The sequence below is a fragment of the Sus scrofa genome, chromosome 16 (assembly GCF_054392235.1).
Source record: "Sus scrofa isolate SSC_HxYL_T2T_F1_AM1 chromosome 16, Sscrofa_HxYL_maternal_Yorkshire_Landrace_v2.0, whole genome shotgun sequence".
In the NCBI taxonomy this organism is placed as follows: Eukaryota; Metazoa; Chordata; class Mammalia; order Artiodactyla; family Suidae; genus Sus; species Sus scrofa.
Window position 1 is genome coordinate 84,471,452 of NC_139398.1, and position 12,412 is coordinate 84,483,863.

A 12,412-nucleotide genomic window follows, 5' to 3' on the forward strand; every position below is an offset into this window, starting at 1 on the left:
TCTTCCTCTGAGATTTACAGCAGAGGCACCCAGGTCGCCAGATGTCATAGGCAGGTAGCCTCTGTCTTCCCTGGGGTATTCCTTCCAGCTTGGTATTCTGGGGCCTTGTTCCATTCCATTTTATTCCACTCTCAGGGGCTCCTCTCCAGACACTCCCTGGCTTTGGGTGGGTCCTGTGTTTCTGGCTGCCCAGGACTCACGGCTTATGGTTTCCTGGCTGGCAGCTGGCTCGGCTTCCCCTGCCTGTTGCTCTCCTGGAGGCTCCCATCCGCTGCTCCACCTTGCCTTCCTCTCCAGGTGTGCCACCAGCTGTCCCAGGGTCCTTCCCTCCCCACTGTCCTTGGTAGAAAACTATTTCCAACCCCTGCATTCTCCTTTCTTTGTTTATTCCCTCTTTTTGCTGGAGCACATCCTTGGGCAGTTTTCTTTTTTCTTTTTTTTTTTTTTTTTTGTCTTTTTGCTATTTCTTGGGCCGCTCCCTCGGCATATGGAGGTTCCCAGGCTAGGGGTCCAATCGGAGCTGCAGTCTCCGGCCTACGCCAGAGCCACAGCAACGCTGGATCCGAGCCGTGTCTGCAACCTACACCACAGCTCACAGCAACGCCGGATCGTTAACCCACTGAGCAAGTGCAGGGACCGAACCCGCAACCTCATGGTTCCTAGTCGGATTCGTTAACCACTGCGCCACGACGGGAACTCCTGGGCAGTTTTCTAAAAAAGGGTGCATGAGAGAGAGATTCGTGTTAGCTTATGTGTTCTTTTGTTGCCAGAACATGTTGCCACACACTCAGCATGTATTACCTCTCAGTTCTGGAGGGAGGAGGGGCTGGGACGGGATCCAAGCTCACTTCCTTCAGGACTGTATCGGAGTCTGGTTCTAAGTCACTGCAACTCCCTACCATCTTCCAGACCCATGATCCTGGGCGCGGTATTTAAGTTTGTGTGTTGGTTAGAGTCCCCAGGGGTAACAGATGACTTGTTCTGTTAGGATAAATTGAGGAAGTTTGATTTCTAAAAGAGCTCATTACAAAGGTATGGCAGGTATTGGGGAACCATGGCACCTGAAGTGCAGGAAGGGAAGCAAAAGGGAAGGGAGAGGTCACTGAAACCCAGAAGGGGAGAGTGGCTTGAGAGGAAGTGACAGTCTGAGCCCGAGATGACCTCAGGGGAGGAACCAGAGAACAAACACCCTGATTCTTTTTTTCTCCATGGCTGCTCCCCTGGCATATGGAAGTTCCTGGGGTAGGGACTGAATCCAAGCCACAGACGTGGCAACATCAGATTCTTTAGGCCACTCACCAGGCCAGGGATTGAACCCGTACCTCCATAGTGACCTGAGCCACTGCAGTCGGATTCTTAACCCACTGCACCACAGTGGGAACTCCCATCCTAATTAGTTTTCCTCCCTCCCTCCTTCTCCTGCGGAAGCTCTCACTGGCTGAACCCAGCTGGAAGACCTCTTGTAGAGTGTTTTCAGTCCAGAGTCCTGGAGCAGGGACCAGGGTGGAGAAGGGTAGGGACAGACCCAGGAAAGCAGATGGAAGCATCTGGATCAGGCAACCCCTTTGCCCTCGCATCCATTCCTGTCCTTTGGATGAAGCGCTCATGTCCCCCTGAAGATGACGTGTTGAAGTCCCACCAGCTACTCTCATTGCAAAGTGGTGTTAACTTGCCCGCATTTCCATGTGAAATCTAAATTGTTAGCCAAGCCCATGTCCTTCATTTAAGGACACAGATGCGGGGCAGTGCTCAGCCGCTGGGTTCATTACCCAGCGGCCACACTTCCCAGCTTGGTAGCTGCTCTGACTCGATGAGACGTCTTTTCCCATCACCCCTTCTTTAGTCTCCTTGCCATGTGCAAGCCCCCTGCTGGATGGGTTCTTTCCTGGTGGGGTGACCCCCCCCCCCACCTTCATTCTTGCAGGATATGAGATCTTGGTGACTTTGCTGCAGTTCTTTCTTGGCCAGGAATGCGGGACAGAGGAGAGCAAAGAGCTGCCCCCAGCAAATCCTCCAGGCTTCAAAGTACTTGATTCCCCCATTTTCCGCAGGAGCCTGACTCAGGCTGTTTCATTGGCCTAAAGAGGCCAAACCAGTCTCATGGAAGGTGGAGGTGGGGAACGGTAGCTCAGCTTCTGGTTGATTAGAACCATGATTGCTTTCTGCTTTGGTCATGGACCTCCAGATCTACCAAACCCAAGGTCCTGGGCATGGGGGAACATAACTTCTAGTGTGTTAAGAGCTAGACTAGTAAACACCTGTGCCTCCGCCCCTTGTTTCTCTGGCCTGTGCTCCTGGCTGTGGGGGAGGGGGGATGGCACCATGTGTTGATCACTGGATTAATCCTTAAACTTCAAAGCAGACACTCTACCCTGTGACCTTATAGGATATTTGCTTCCAGCTGGTACCGTAATTGGGCTTTGAGGAGACCATCCCATATCATCTGTCAAGACAACTGCTTCTGGGCAGTAGGTAAACCCAGGGAATCCTCTAGGCATGATGTCATTGAGTCACTTCCTTTATTTTAAGTGTCCCCTGGTTGATGTCACGTGGGACACTGGGGTGCTGGTTCAGGCATTCCTACAGTCTGTAGCTCCATTAATGGTGAAGCCAGACTCTGAGATCAAGGTGTCCTCAGGGCTGGCTCTTTCCAGGGACTGTGAGGGAAGGATCGGGGCCTCTCTCTTGGGCTCGTAGGTGGCCGTCTCCTCCCTGTCTACTCCTGTCATCTCTCCTCTGGGTTTCTTTGTCCCACTTTCCCCTTTTTATAGGGACATCCATCACATTGGACTAGCACCACCCTAACGACACCCCTTGAACTTGATTACCTCTGTAAAGACTCCGTCTCCAGATAAGACCACATTCTGCCATCCAGGGGGTTGGGACTCTAACGTATGAGTTGGAGGGGAATTGGCACAACTCCATCCGTAGCAGCAGAGGTCTGTCTGCTGAGCAGTCCCGAGTTCTTCCAGGCTCACCTCCCACCTGCTTTGAGCCCTGAGCCTGGGCTCCATCTCTTTTGGCTGCATATCTCAGCTTGCTTTTAGTCCATCTCTGCTCACATTGGCAGCTTCACTTGGGGCTTGTTCTATTGGCTCTCAGCAGGCATCCAATTTGAGTAGTCACCCCTGAAACCACTGGTAAGGAGGCCCTGCAGGCTGGGAAAGAGCTGAGAGCTGCACAGCTCAGCTGGCGGCCAGAGTCAGGAGAGAGAGACAGAGCCTGCATCTCAATGGCATCTCACTCTTCTCAGCATCCTCCCTGCTGCCTAGCAGCCATCACTTGTTACTCCTTGTGAATACAGTGTATGCTGAAGATAGTTTTCTGTTTGTGAATACAATTCCACCACCACATTGTATTCCTTCTGTTCACTGCTCCCCATTTGCTGAACCCCTGCTGGGAGCAAGGCACCATGGCAGGATTTCTGTTAAGGCCTGTGACAGACAAAAAGGGAATCAGACCTGGAACAGCATCAGGCATAAAAAGAATGGGGGACTAAGGACAAGGTGTGTGCAGATCAGCATCGTGTCTGCAGAGGGGCAGGTATGCTCCAGAAGAGTCCACAGACTGAAAGAGGCAGTGGCCAGTGGAGTTCCCATTGTGGCTCAGTGGGTTAAGAACCCAACTAGTATCCTTGAGGATGAGGGTTTGATCCTTGGCCTCGCTCAGTGGGTTAAGGATCTGTCATTGCCATGAGCTGTGGCATAGGTCGCAGACTCAGATCAGATCCACGTGGCTGTGGCTGTGGTGTAGGCCAGCAGCTGCAGCTCCAGTTTGACCCCTAGCCTGGGAACTTCCATATGCTTCAGGTATGGTCCTAAAAAGAAAAAAAGAAGAACAATAACTAGTGCCAAAAAAGAAAAAAAAAAAAAAAAAAAAAGAGCCACAGCCTCTGAAACATCATGGGTCAGCCCAGCCAAAGCCCTCCCCTTGAGTCACTTGGGAAAGTCAGTGGCCTGCACATGATGCCACTGTGTTCCCTCCTGCCTGTTAGGAAGCTTTGCCTTAAAGCAGACTGCGCTGAATCAGGGGTGGGGGTAACACGGTTATTGAAAGGCTTTCTTTCCTTTGAGGCCTTTCATTTTATACCAGAATTCTAGTGAAAACTCTTCCACACACAACTTCACCTCCTGTTGGGTCAGCCGGCAAGTCAGCTAGAGGGCTTTTAGGTGACATGTCAGTCGCACACTCACACCCCACAGCTCCCAGACCCGCCGAGGGGCCTCATCCCGGAGCTGTCCGAGGGCGTTGCTGGATCAGAATATTTTCTTTCCAGTTGAAAGTCCAAGCAGCCCAAATCATCAGAATGTACCGGACCAGGTACACATCTGATTTAATATCTGTCTCTGCAAACTGAACACTCCGTGAGGGAGGCAGGGCTGGGGGATTCCTGCAGGATGAAGGAAGCCAGTGACCCAAGGCCGCTCATCCATGGACGACAAAGAACGGAGGGATGGTACAGCCGAGGCTGGGACGTCATGTGAGGTTTCAGGGCCCCTCCTCTGGGCTCCCATCCGCGGAGGCAGTGGGGTTATAGACCCTGGCATCGCCCTTCTGTCAATCCTAATTCCAGACCCTTTTTCCCTCCCCCTGACTTTCTCTGTATGGGGTTGGATAGTGTCTCCCCACCACGTTCACATCCACCTGGAGCCTCAGAAGGTGACTTTATTTGGAAATAGGGTCTTTAGTCCTGACGCAGTTATCCTGGAGTAGGGCTGGAGGAAGGGTGCCGGGGTCCTCATGAGATGAGAAGGCAGATGCCGGAACACGCCGGGGGGAAGGTCCTGTGAGGTCAGGGCCAGACACTACTGGCTGCGTCTCTAAGCCGGGGGATGTGAAGGACTGCCCGCAGCACCATCAGACGCCAGGAAGGGGCAAAGAAAGATTCTCTCCAGACCCTCTAGCTGGCACACGACCCTGCTGACACCTTTATTTTGGGCTTTTGGTCTCTGGAACTGTGAGAAAAAAAAAAAAAATCTCTGTTGTCTCCAGCCACTCAGGTGATAGTCATTTGTGTGGGCAGACCCAGGGAAAAATCACACTTCCTAGAAGAGGCGACGTACCATGGTCTCGGGGAGGCCAGGACGGTGGGGGGGGGGCAGAGGGCCTGGGTGGGGTGGGCCTGTAGGCAGCTGACACGCTGGAGGAGGTGCTGATGAACTGCCTTAGCCTCCGTTTGCAGGATGGGTCGGATGAGGGGGAAGCTGCAGACAGGGAGAAGGCGGAGCCCACGTGGACCGCTGATGCCCCCCAGCTCCGTGCTGTGACAGAGTTCGGCCAGCGCTGGAACACGTCAGCAACAAGACAGTCCCGGCTGCTGAAATGCAAACAGGCCCAGAACCTTGCTGCTCAGGGTTCCGAGTTCTAATTCTTGGTCTGTTGATTCAACAAGTCACACTGATCTTTTCATGCCTCCGTTTCCTTCTCAAAGTAATAAATTACCCACTGTCGTGTCCAGGTTCAAGCGGCACATAAACGATGGTGAAGCAGGCTGGAAGTGTAAATTATCCAGAAATGACAAATGGTGGGCCCCACGAGTCTGGCCGTATCTTCCAGCTGCAACGCTTTCTTTCCACTGGAGTTTCTGAATATTTGACAACAAACAGGCTTTATCTTTAAATTTTTTTTTTTTTTTTTTTTTTTTTTTTTTTTTTTTTTTTTGGTCAAACATGAGCGTGACCTTCTCTGTGTAGAAGTAGGATCTTAGTTTATTTTTCCTCCTCAGCTTTCTCTTTGAGGACACATTTCCTACAGCATTAGCCCCTCAGAGGTGACAAGGAGTGAAGCAGCGTTGTAGGCACATAAGTTGTGATATTTTGCAGAAAGCAGACTGCAAAGCTCGCACAGTCAAGGCAAGGGGCAGAGGTGGGGAAAGACAAACTTGAACTGTGTGGGCTGGGTCCTGCGTGGGTGTTACTCTTCCACTGGTATTATGCTCAGGGCCAGGTGCCTCACTTAATTTTTGTTGTTGCTGTTGTTTGTAGTTCTTTTATATTTCCCTTGTTAAACATTGATGCAAAATTCACATCACTTAAAGTTAACCATTTTAAAGTGGACAATTCTGTGGCATTTAGCACATTTACACTGTTGTGCAGCCATCGTCTCTAATTCCAAAACATTGTCAACACCCCAGAAGGGAGCCTGGTCTGTTAAGTTTGGGTTCCCACTCCCCGCTCCCAGATGGGATCGCCAGCACCACCAGTCTGCTTGCTTTCTTTACGGTCTTACCTGTTCTGGATGTCTCATGTCATTGGAATCATACAACCTTTTGTGTTGGTTTTCTTTCTCTTAGCATAATATTTTTGAGGTTCATCCGTGTTGCAACCTGTGTCAGCCCAGGTGCCCCTCAGACATATTACAGGTTCCAGGCCATTGTGATAACGTGAATGTCGTGATAAAGCGAGTCACGTGAATTTTTGTGGAGTCTCAGTGCCTATAAAGGTTGTGTTTACACTACACTGTAATCTATTAAGTGTGCAGTAGACTAAAAAGCAAGGTATATGCTGTAATTAAAAAATGCTCATTGCTAAAAAATGCCAACCATCCTCTGAGCCTCCTGGGCATCATAGTGGTAACATCAAAGAGCACTGCTCGGAGATCACCATTGCACACGTGACAATAGGAAGAACTTGAAATGATGTGCGAATTACCAGAATGTGACACAGAGACACAAAGTGAGTAAGTGCTGTCGGGAAGATCTCGAGAACAGACTCGCTCAATGCAGGGCTGCCACCAACCTGCACTGCGTAAAAGATGCCGTGTCTGCAAAGTGCAAAAATGGCTAAAAGTGAAAGGCAATAATACAGGGTATGCCTGTCGGTCATGCCTGTTTACGGCTGAAAACGATTCCCTGGTGTGTCTATACCACATTCTCTTTATCTGTTTATCCCATGATGGAATCTGTTCCCACCTTTTTGCTATTGTGACTACCATTACTGTGAATATCTGTGTGTGGACAGACGTTTATTTGAGTGACAACGTTCAATTTATGAATGACAGTGTTCAATTTGGGGGATATACCTAGAAGTGGAATTTATGGGTCATATGGTAATTTTACACTTAGCTTTTTTTTTTTAATTAAAGTTATTTTGTGGCTGCATCTAGGGCATATGGAAGTTTTTCCCAAAAAGTTTCTCTAGGGGTTGAATCTGAGCCACAGCTGCAACCTATGCTGCAACTGTAGCAACGCCAATACTTTTAACCCACTGTGCCAGGCAGGGGATTGAATCCGAAGCTCTGAAGAGACCTGAGCCACTGCAGTCGGATTCTTAACCCACTGCACCATGGCGGGAACTCCCACATTTAACTTTTTGAGGAACCACTGAACTGTTTCCCACAGGGGTGGTCCCATTTCACACTCCCACCAGCAATGCGCAGGCCCTCACTTTTAAGGAGGCATTTACTCTCAAGGTCAGGCAGGTTCCAGCTCTGCACTTGAAAGACCCAAGAGTGAGTAAAAACCCCGGCCTCTGATGCCTCACTTTCCTTGCCCTAGTCCTGGCCCCCATCATGCTGCTGGTCAGGCCTCTTCTCTCCACTGAAGGGCTGTTGTCAGTGATGGAGGTGAGTCCCAAGAACCCTTTCATGGCTTGGGAGAAGTTCTTTTTAATTTCCTATGTGGGTGTTCAGGCACCTGCAGGGTTTAAACACTCAAAGTCTCTGGGTGTCAGGGTGCACCAGCCAGGTCTCCTAGTGACAGGGAGGATGGGGCGTCTTGAACTTTAACATGGCCCGGCCACTTGGGATCTTGTTAGAATGCAGTGTTTGGTCCACTGGGTCTGGGGTCAGGCTGAAATTCTGCAGGGTTTTTTTTTTGGTCTTTTTAGGGTTGCACCCACAGCATATGGAAGTTCCCAGGCTAGGGGTTGAATTGGAGCTGCAACTGCCGGCCTACACCACAGCCACAGCAATGTGGGATCCAAGTTGCATCTATGCATCTACACCACAGCTTCTGGCAACGCCTGATCCTTAACTCACTGAGTGGGGTCAGGGGTTGAACCCACAACCTCAGGGATACTAGTCAGGTTCTTAACCCACTGAGCCCCAACAAGAACTCCAGAGATTCTACATCTCTAACAAACTCCCAGGAGGTGCTGGTGCTGACACACTAAGGACCACCCTTTGAGTAGCAAAGACTTGGAAACCAGCAAAAATCATTGGCAACCTCAGGTCACTGGAGAAGAGCAAGTTGCAGCAGGGCTGCCAGGTTTGACTGCCTATTTAACTTTCTCTTTGCTTCTTCCAGCCTCCAGCTTCCATCTCTCACACTGATGCTGTCATGTGCTGGGGCCCTTCCTGCAGCCCCTGTTTCCCTTGTCACGTGTCTGCCTTCCACGTTTATGCCCCTCTGGGACCAGTGAGGAAAGCGCTAGATTTGCCATTGGGGGTTAGGTGCTCTCTGGGGACCGGTCAGCACAGACAGGAGGTAGGGTCTGCAGGCAGTCGACATCCCCCTGCTGAAACACGTGGTTAGAGTGAGGGGGAAACTGTCTCCTGAATAAAGGAAGCACTTTCTCAGTGGACGCGTGTTGGAGCAATGGGAAGATAAAGCGATGAGTGTCCAGCCAATGGGAAGACAAAGCGATGAGTGTCTAGCTAATGGGAAGACAAAGTGATGGGTGTCCAGCCAATGGGAAGACAAAGTGATGAGTGTCCAGCCAATGGGAAGACAAAGCGATGAGTATCTAGCCAATGGGAAGACAAAGTGATGAGTGTCTAGCCTGTGGGTGGTGGCCCTCTGACTGTGGCTCCAGGCCCTGGACTGTCTAAGATGGGAGAGTCTTCTTAACGTACCTACTAAAAGGAGGAAAAAATAAGGAAATCCATTGCACGTTGGGACTATCCCAAGCTTTGACAATTTGCTTATTTCTATTTCCTATAAATGTTACATAGGGATTTCCTTGGTTAAATTACAGTGCAGCATACCCCCTACATAGCGCATGTGCAGAGCCTCACTGCAGTGGAACAGACACTGGGTTAATTGGAGGCAACTGCCCCTTGCCAGAGGGGAGGGTTCTGGGCTCTGGGTCTTCTGGGAATGAAGGGATCAGACCCACTACCACCTTTAACCCATTTGCCAAATGCCACTGAGCTATGGTGTCTCACTTGGGAAGCTCTCTTTTCAAGGGCTGTTTCAGGTTCAAAATCCTTATCTTTATTAAGAAAATCTGCATCCCAGTACCAACATTATTTATTGATATGACAGTAATGTATGCAAAACATGTATCCTTAAGGGAAAAGTCATTATCATTAAGGAAAATGAAAACCTGCTTGCTCAAAGAAGTGTAATGACTACACACAACGTTTCATGTTAATTTTTTAGGTTTGTCATGAATACAAACACAAAAGCCCCTATGGCTTTAATTTCCACCGAGTTTGGTTCTTCTATGCGAGAGTTAACCTATGATGAAGAGCGCCTCAGTTCTTGCTTGAGCCACTTATTGTGTCTAAATAGCTCCTTAAATGAAGAATGTTGCCCATGCTACACTCACCACACATGTGGAGATGTTCCTGTGGTTAGATGTGATATCTATTCATTGGTTTATAGATCCAGAACACCATGTGACCCGGGAGGCCTGGAGTTTGTGTAATAAATCAGAACTAACTAGAAAAGGTTTCAAAGTGCTCTGCCTGGACTTGTCTACACTGCAGAGAACGCTTCCTCTTTGGAAAGGGCACGGTATATCTCAGCAATCCCTTTTCTTTTGAGTGAAGGTAGAGGCAGAAAAGGATGGGGAGTCAGGTGCCGACACTATGTACCCCAACTTCTACAAAGTGAGATACATCCTGGGAGCAGCACGGGCTTTGGTCTGTGTAAATCTTGGATAAAGGTAGATTACTGGGGAAATAGGGGGACCAATGGAATAGTCACTAAGTGTCAAAACTACCCAGCCTCCCAAACCAAGGAGCAGGCATCCTCAGATGGCCGTAGGGTAGGAGTGAACAATAAAATGGCAATAGGGTAGGAGTGAACAATAAAATGGCAAAGACTTGGGGAAAGGCTACATACTTTGAAATAAAATGAAAGGCAAATTAAGAAAGTAGGAGGCAGCCCCTTGATCTCATTCCCTAACATCCCCAGCTTTGGGAAGCGTGCTTGGGACATGCCAGGGCTCAAGGAAAGTTTGCCGAAAGAACAAACGCATAAACCAAGGCTCTTCTCCACCTCTTGTCCGCACCCTGGAAAAACATCCCTCAAAACAGGGGCTAAGAAATCTAACTAGATTCTAATCCAAGAAAAAAAGTTGACTGTCAGAAATGTGAAACATTCAAAGCTTGAGAAAAAGGCAGTATCTAAATAAAATGTAATTTAGGAGTTCTTGTTGTGGCTCAGTGGAAATGAACCTGGCTAGTATCTAGGAGGATGCGGGTTTGATCCCTGGCCTCACAAAGTGGGTTAAGGATCTGGTGTTGCTGTGGTGTAGGCCAGCAGCTGTAGCTCTGATTCAACCCCCAGCCTGGGAACCTCCATATGCCATACCTGTGGCCCTAAAAAGCAAGCAAGCAAGCAAGCAAGCAAGCAAGCAAGCAAGAAAGAAAGAAAGAAAATAACAACTTGAGTTAATGGAATGATCATCAGGCTGGGAACCAGAAAACCTGGGTTTTCTATTACATATTTTTCAATTTGTTACATGCCTTAAGGAGACACTTTAAATCAGTAGGAAAGGCAAAGAATATTCAATAAACAGTATGGGAAAAATTGGTGATGAAATAGAAAAACATCTCCATAGGACACCAACTCCTACCATACAACTAAGTAAATTCCACTTGTACTAAAAAATCAAATGAAAAAATGATAAAAGTGGTGAGCTGTAGGAAAACAGTATTGTGTACTTGCTGAGCTCCTGGTGGGAAGAAGTTTTTCTTCAGACTTTCTTAAAATTAGCGTTGGTTTTAAGCGCTCTAGAACGTTATTTTCTTATTTTTGTTCAAACTTTCTTTTTGGATTAGTGAGGAAATAGTAAATGTAAGATATATTGAAAAATACACAGGCAATACATAAGCTAGTGCCCACCTTGACGGTGGTTCTAGCATCCCAGTGCCTCTCTCCCACCTCCAGTAGAGTCACTTGTGGATCCCTTCCAGATTCTTTTGATATAAAAGGTGTCACACCTTCTAAATTACTCAGAGACTTGTAGTTTTCATTCAACATGGTACCTTGGAGAGCTCTCCATTTTAGTGCATATCGATCTGTTGCTATCTTTCTAACTGCTCCATGCAGGTTATGAAGACAAACAGGGCAGTGCCTTGAACGTCCCAAGGGAAAGTGACTTTGTGTTAGGATCACAGTGGAATTCTACGCCAGAAATATCCATCACGGTTGAGCCACACTTGGAGGCATTTCCAGACATGCAGAAACACGGTGTACTTTCCCCTGTTAGGAGTTACTAAAGGGTGCACACCAAGAGTAACAAGCAAGCAGGCAGCAAAGTGGGAGAGCAGCTTAGGAGAAGGTGGCGCCACCCAGAGGCTTAACCTTCCCCAGCCCTCTCCTGTGCTGTTATTGCTCTGTCTCTCCCTCTCTGTCTCCATCTCCTTCTGTCTCTGTCTCTTTTTCTCCCTGTCTCATATTTCCTGTTTCCTCTCTTCTTCAGAATGCTCACCTCTCATCTGAGGGTCCCCCCAAGTCCCCTCATTTTATTTATTTATACAATTTTTACTGGAGTAGAGTTGACTTACAATGCTGTTTTAATTTTAGTGTACAGCAGAGTGAATCACAGTATGTATACATATGCATGTATATGTACATACATATCTATCTATATCTATATATCTATATCCATTCTTTTTCAGATTTTTTCCCACATAGATTATTATAGAATATTGAGTACAGTTCCTTGCACTATAAGTAGGTCCTTGTTAGTTAGCTATTTTATATATAGTAGTGTGTACATGTTAATCCCAAAATTCCTAATTTATTCCCCCCCCCATGTTTCCCCTTTGGTAACCATAGGTTTTATTTTGAAATCTGTGAGTCTGTTTCTGTTTTATAAGTTCTCTTGTATCAGTTTTACTAGATTCCACATGTAAGTGATATCTTATGGTATTTGTCTTTCTCCATCTGACTTACTTCACTTAGTATGAGGGTCTCTATTTCTATCCATATTGCTACAAATGGCATTATTTTCTTCCTTTTTATAGCTGAGTAGTATTCTATTGTGTATATAATATGTACCACATCTTCTTAATCCATTCTGCTCTCAATGGACTTTTAGGTTGTTTCCATGTCTTGGCTATTATGGATAGTGCTTCTATGAACATACAGGTGCATGTATGTTTTTGAATGAAAGTTTTGTCCGGATATGTGCCAGGGAGTGGGATTGCTAGATCATATGGTAGTTATATATTCAGTTTTCTGAGGAACCTCCATACTGTTTTCCATAATGGTGTACCAGTTTATATTCCCACCAAC

General features: G+C 47.7%; 1 long non-coding RNA gene across 1 annotated transcript; it reads left to right on the forward strand.

Annotated features, from left to right (window-relative positions):
- The first annotated feature begins 494 nt into the window (after positions 1 to 494).
- LOC146395690 (uncharacterized) lies at positions 495 to 10,548 on the forward strand. The gene is made up of 2 exons (XR_014831086.1): positions 495 to 3,732; positions 7,902 to 10,548. It is a non-coding gene; the product is annotated as an uncharacterized LOC146395690 (long non-coding RNA).
- Positions 10,549 to 12,412: the final 1,864 nt, after the last annotated feature.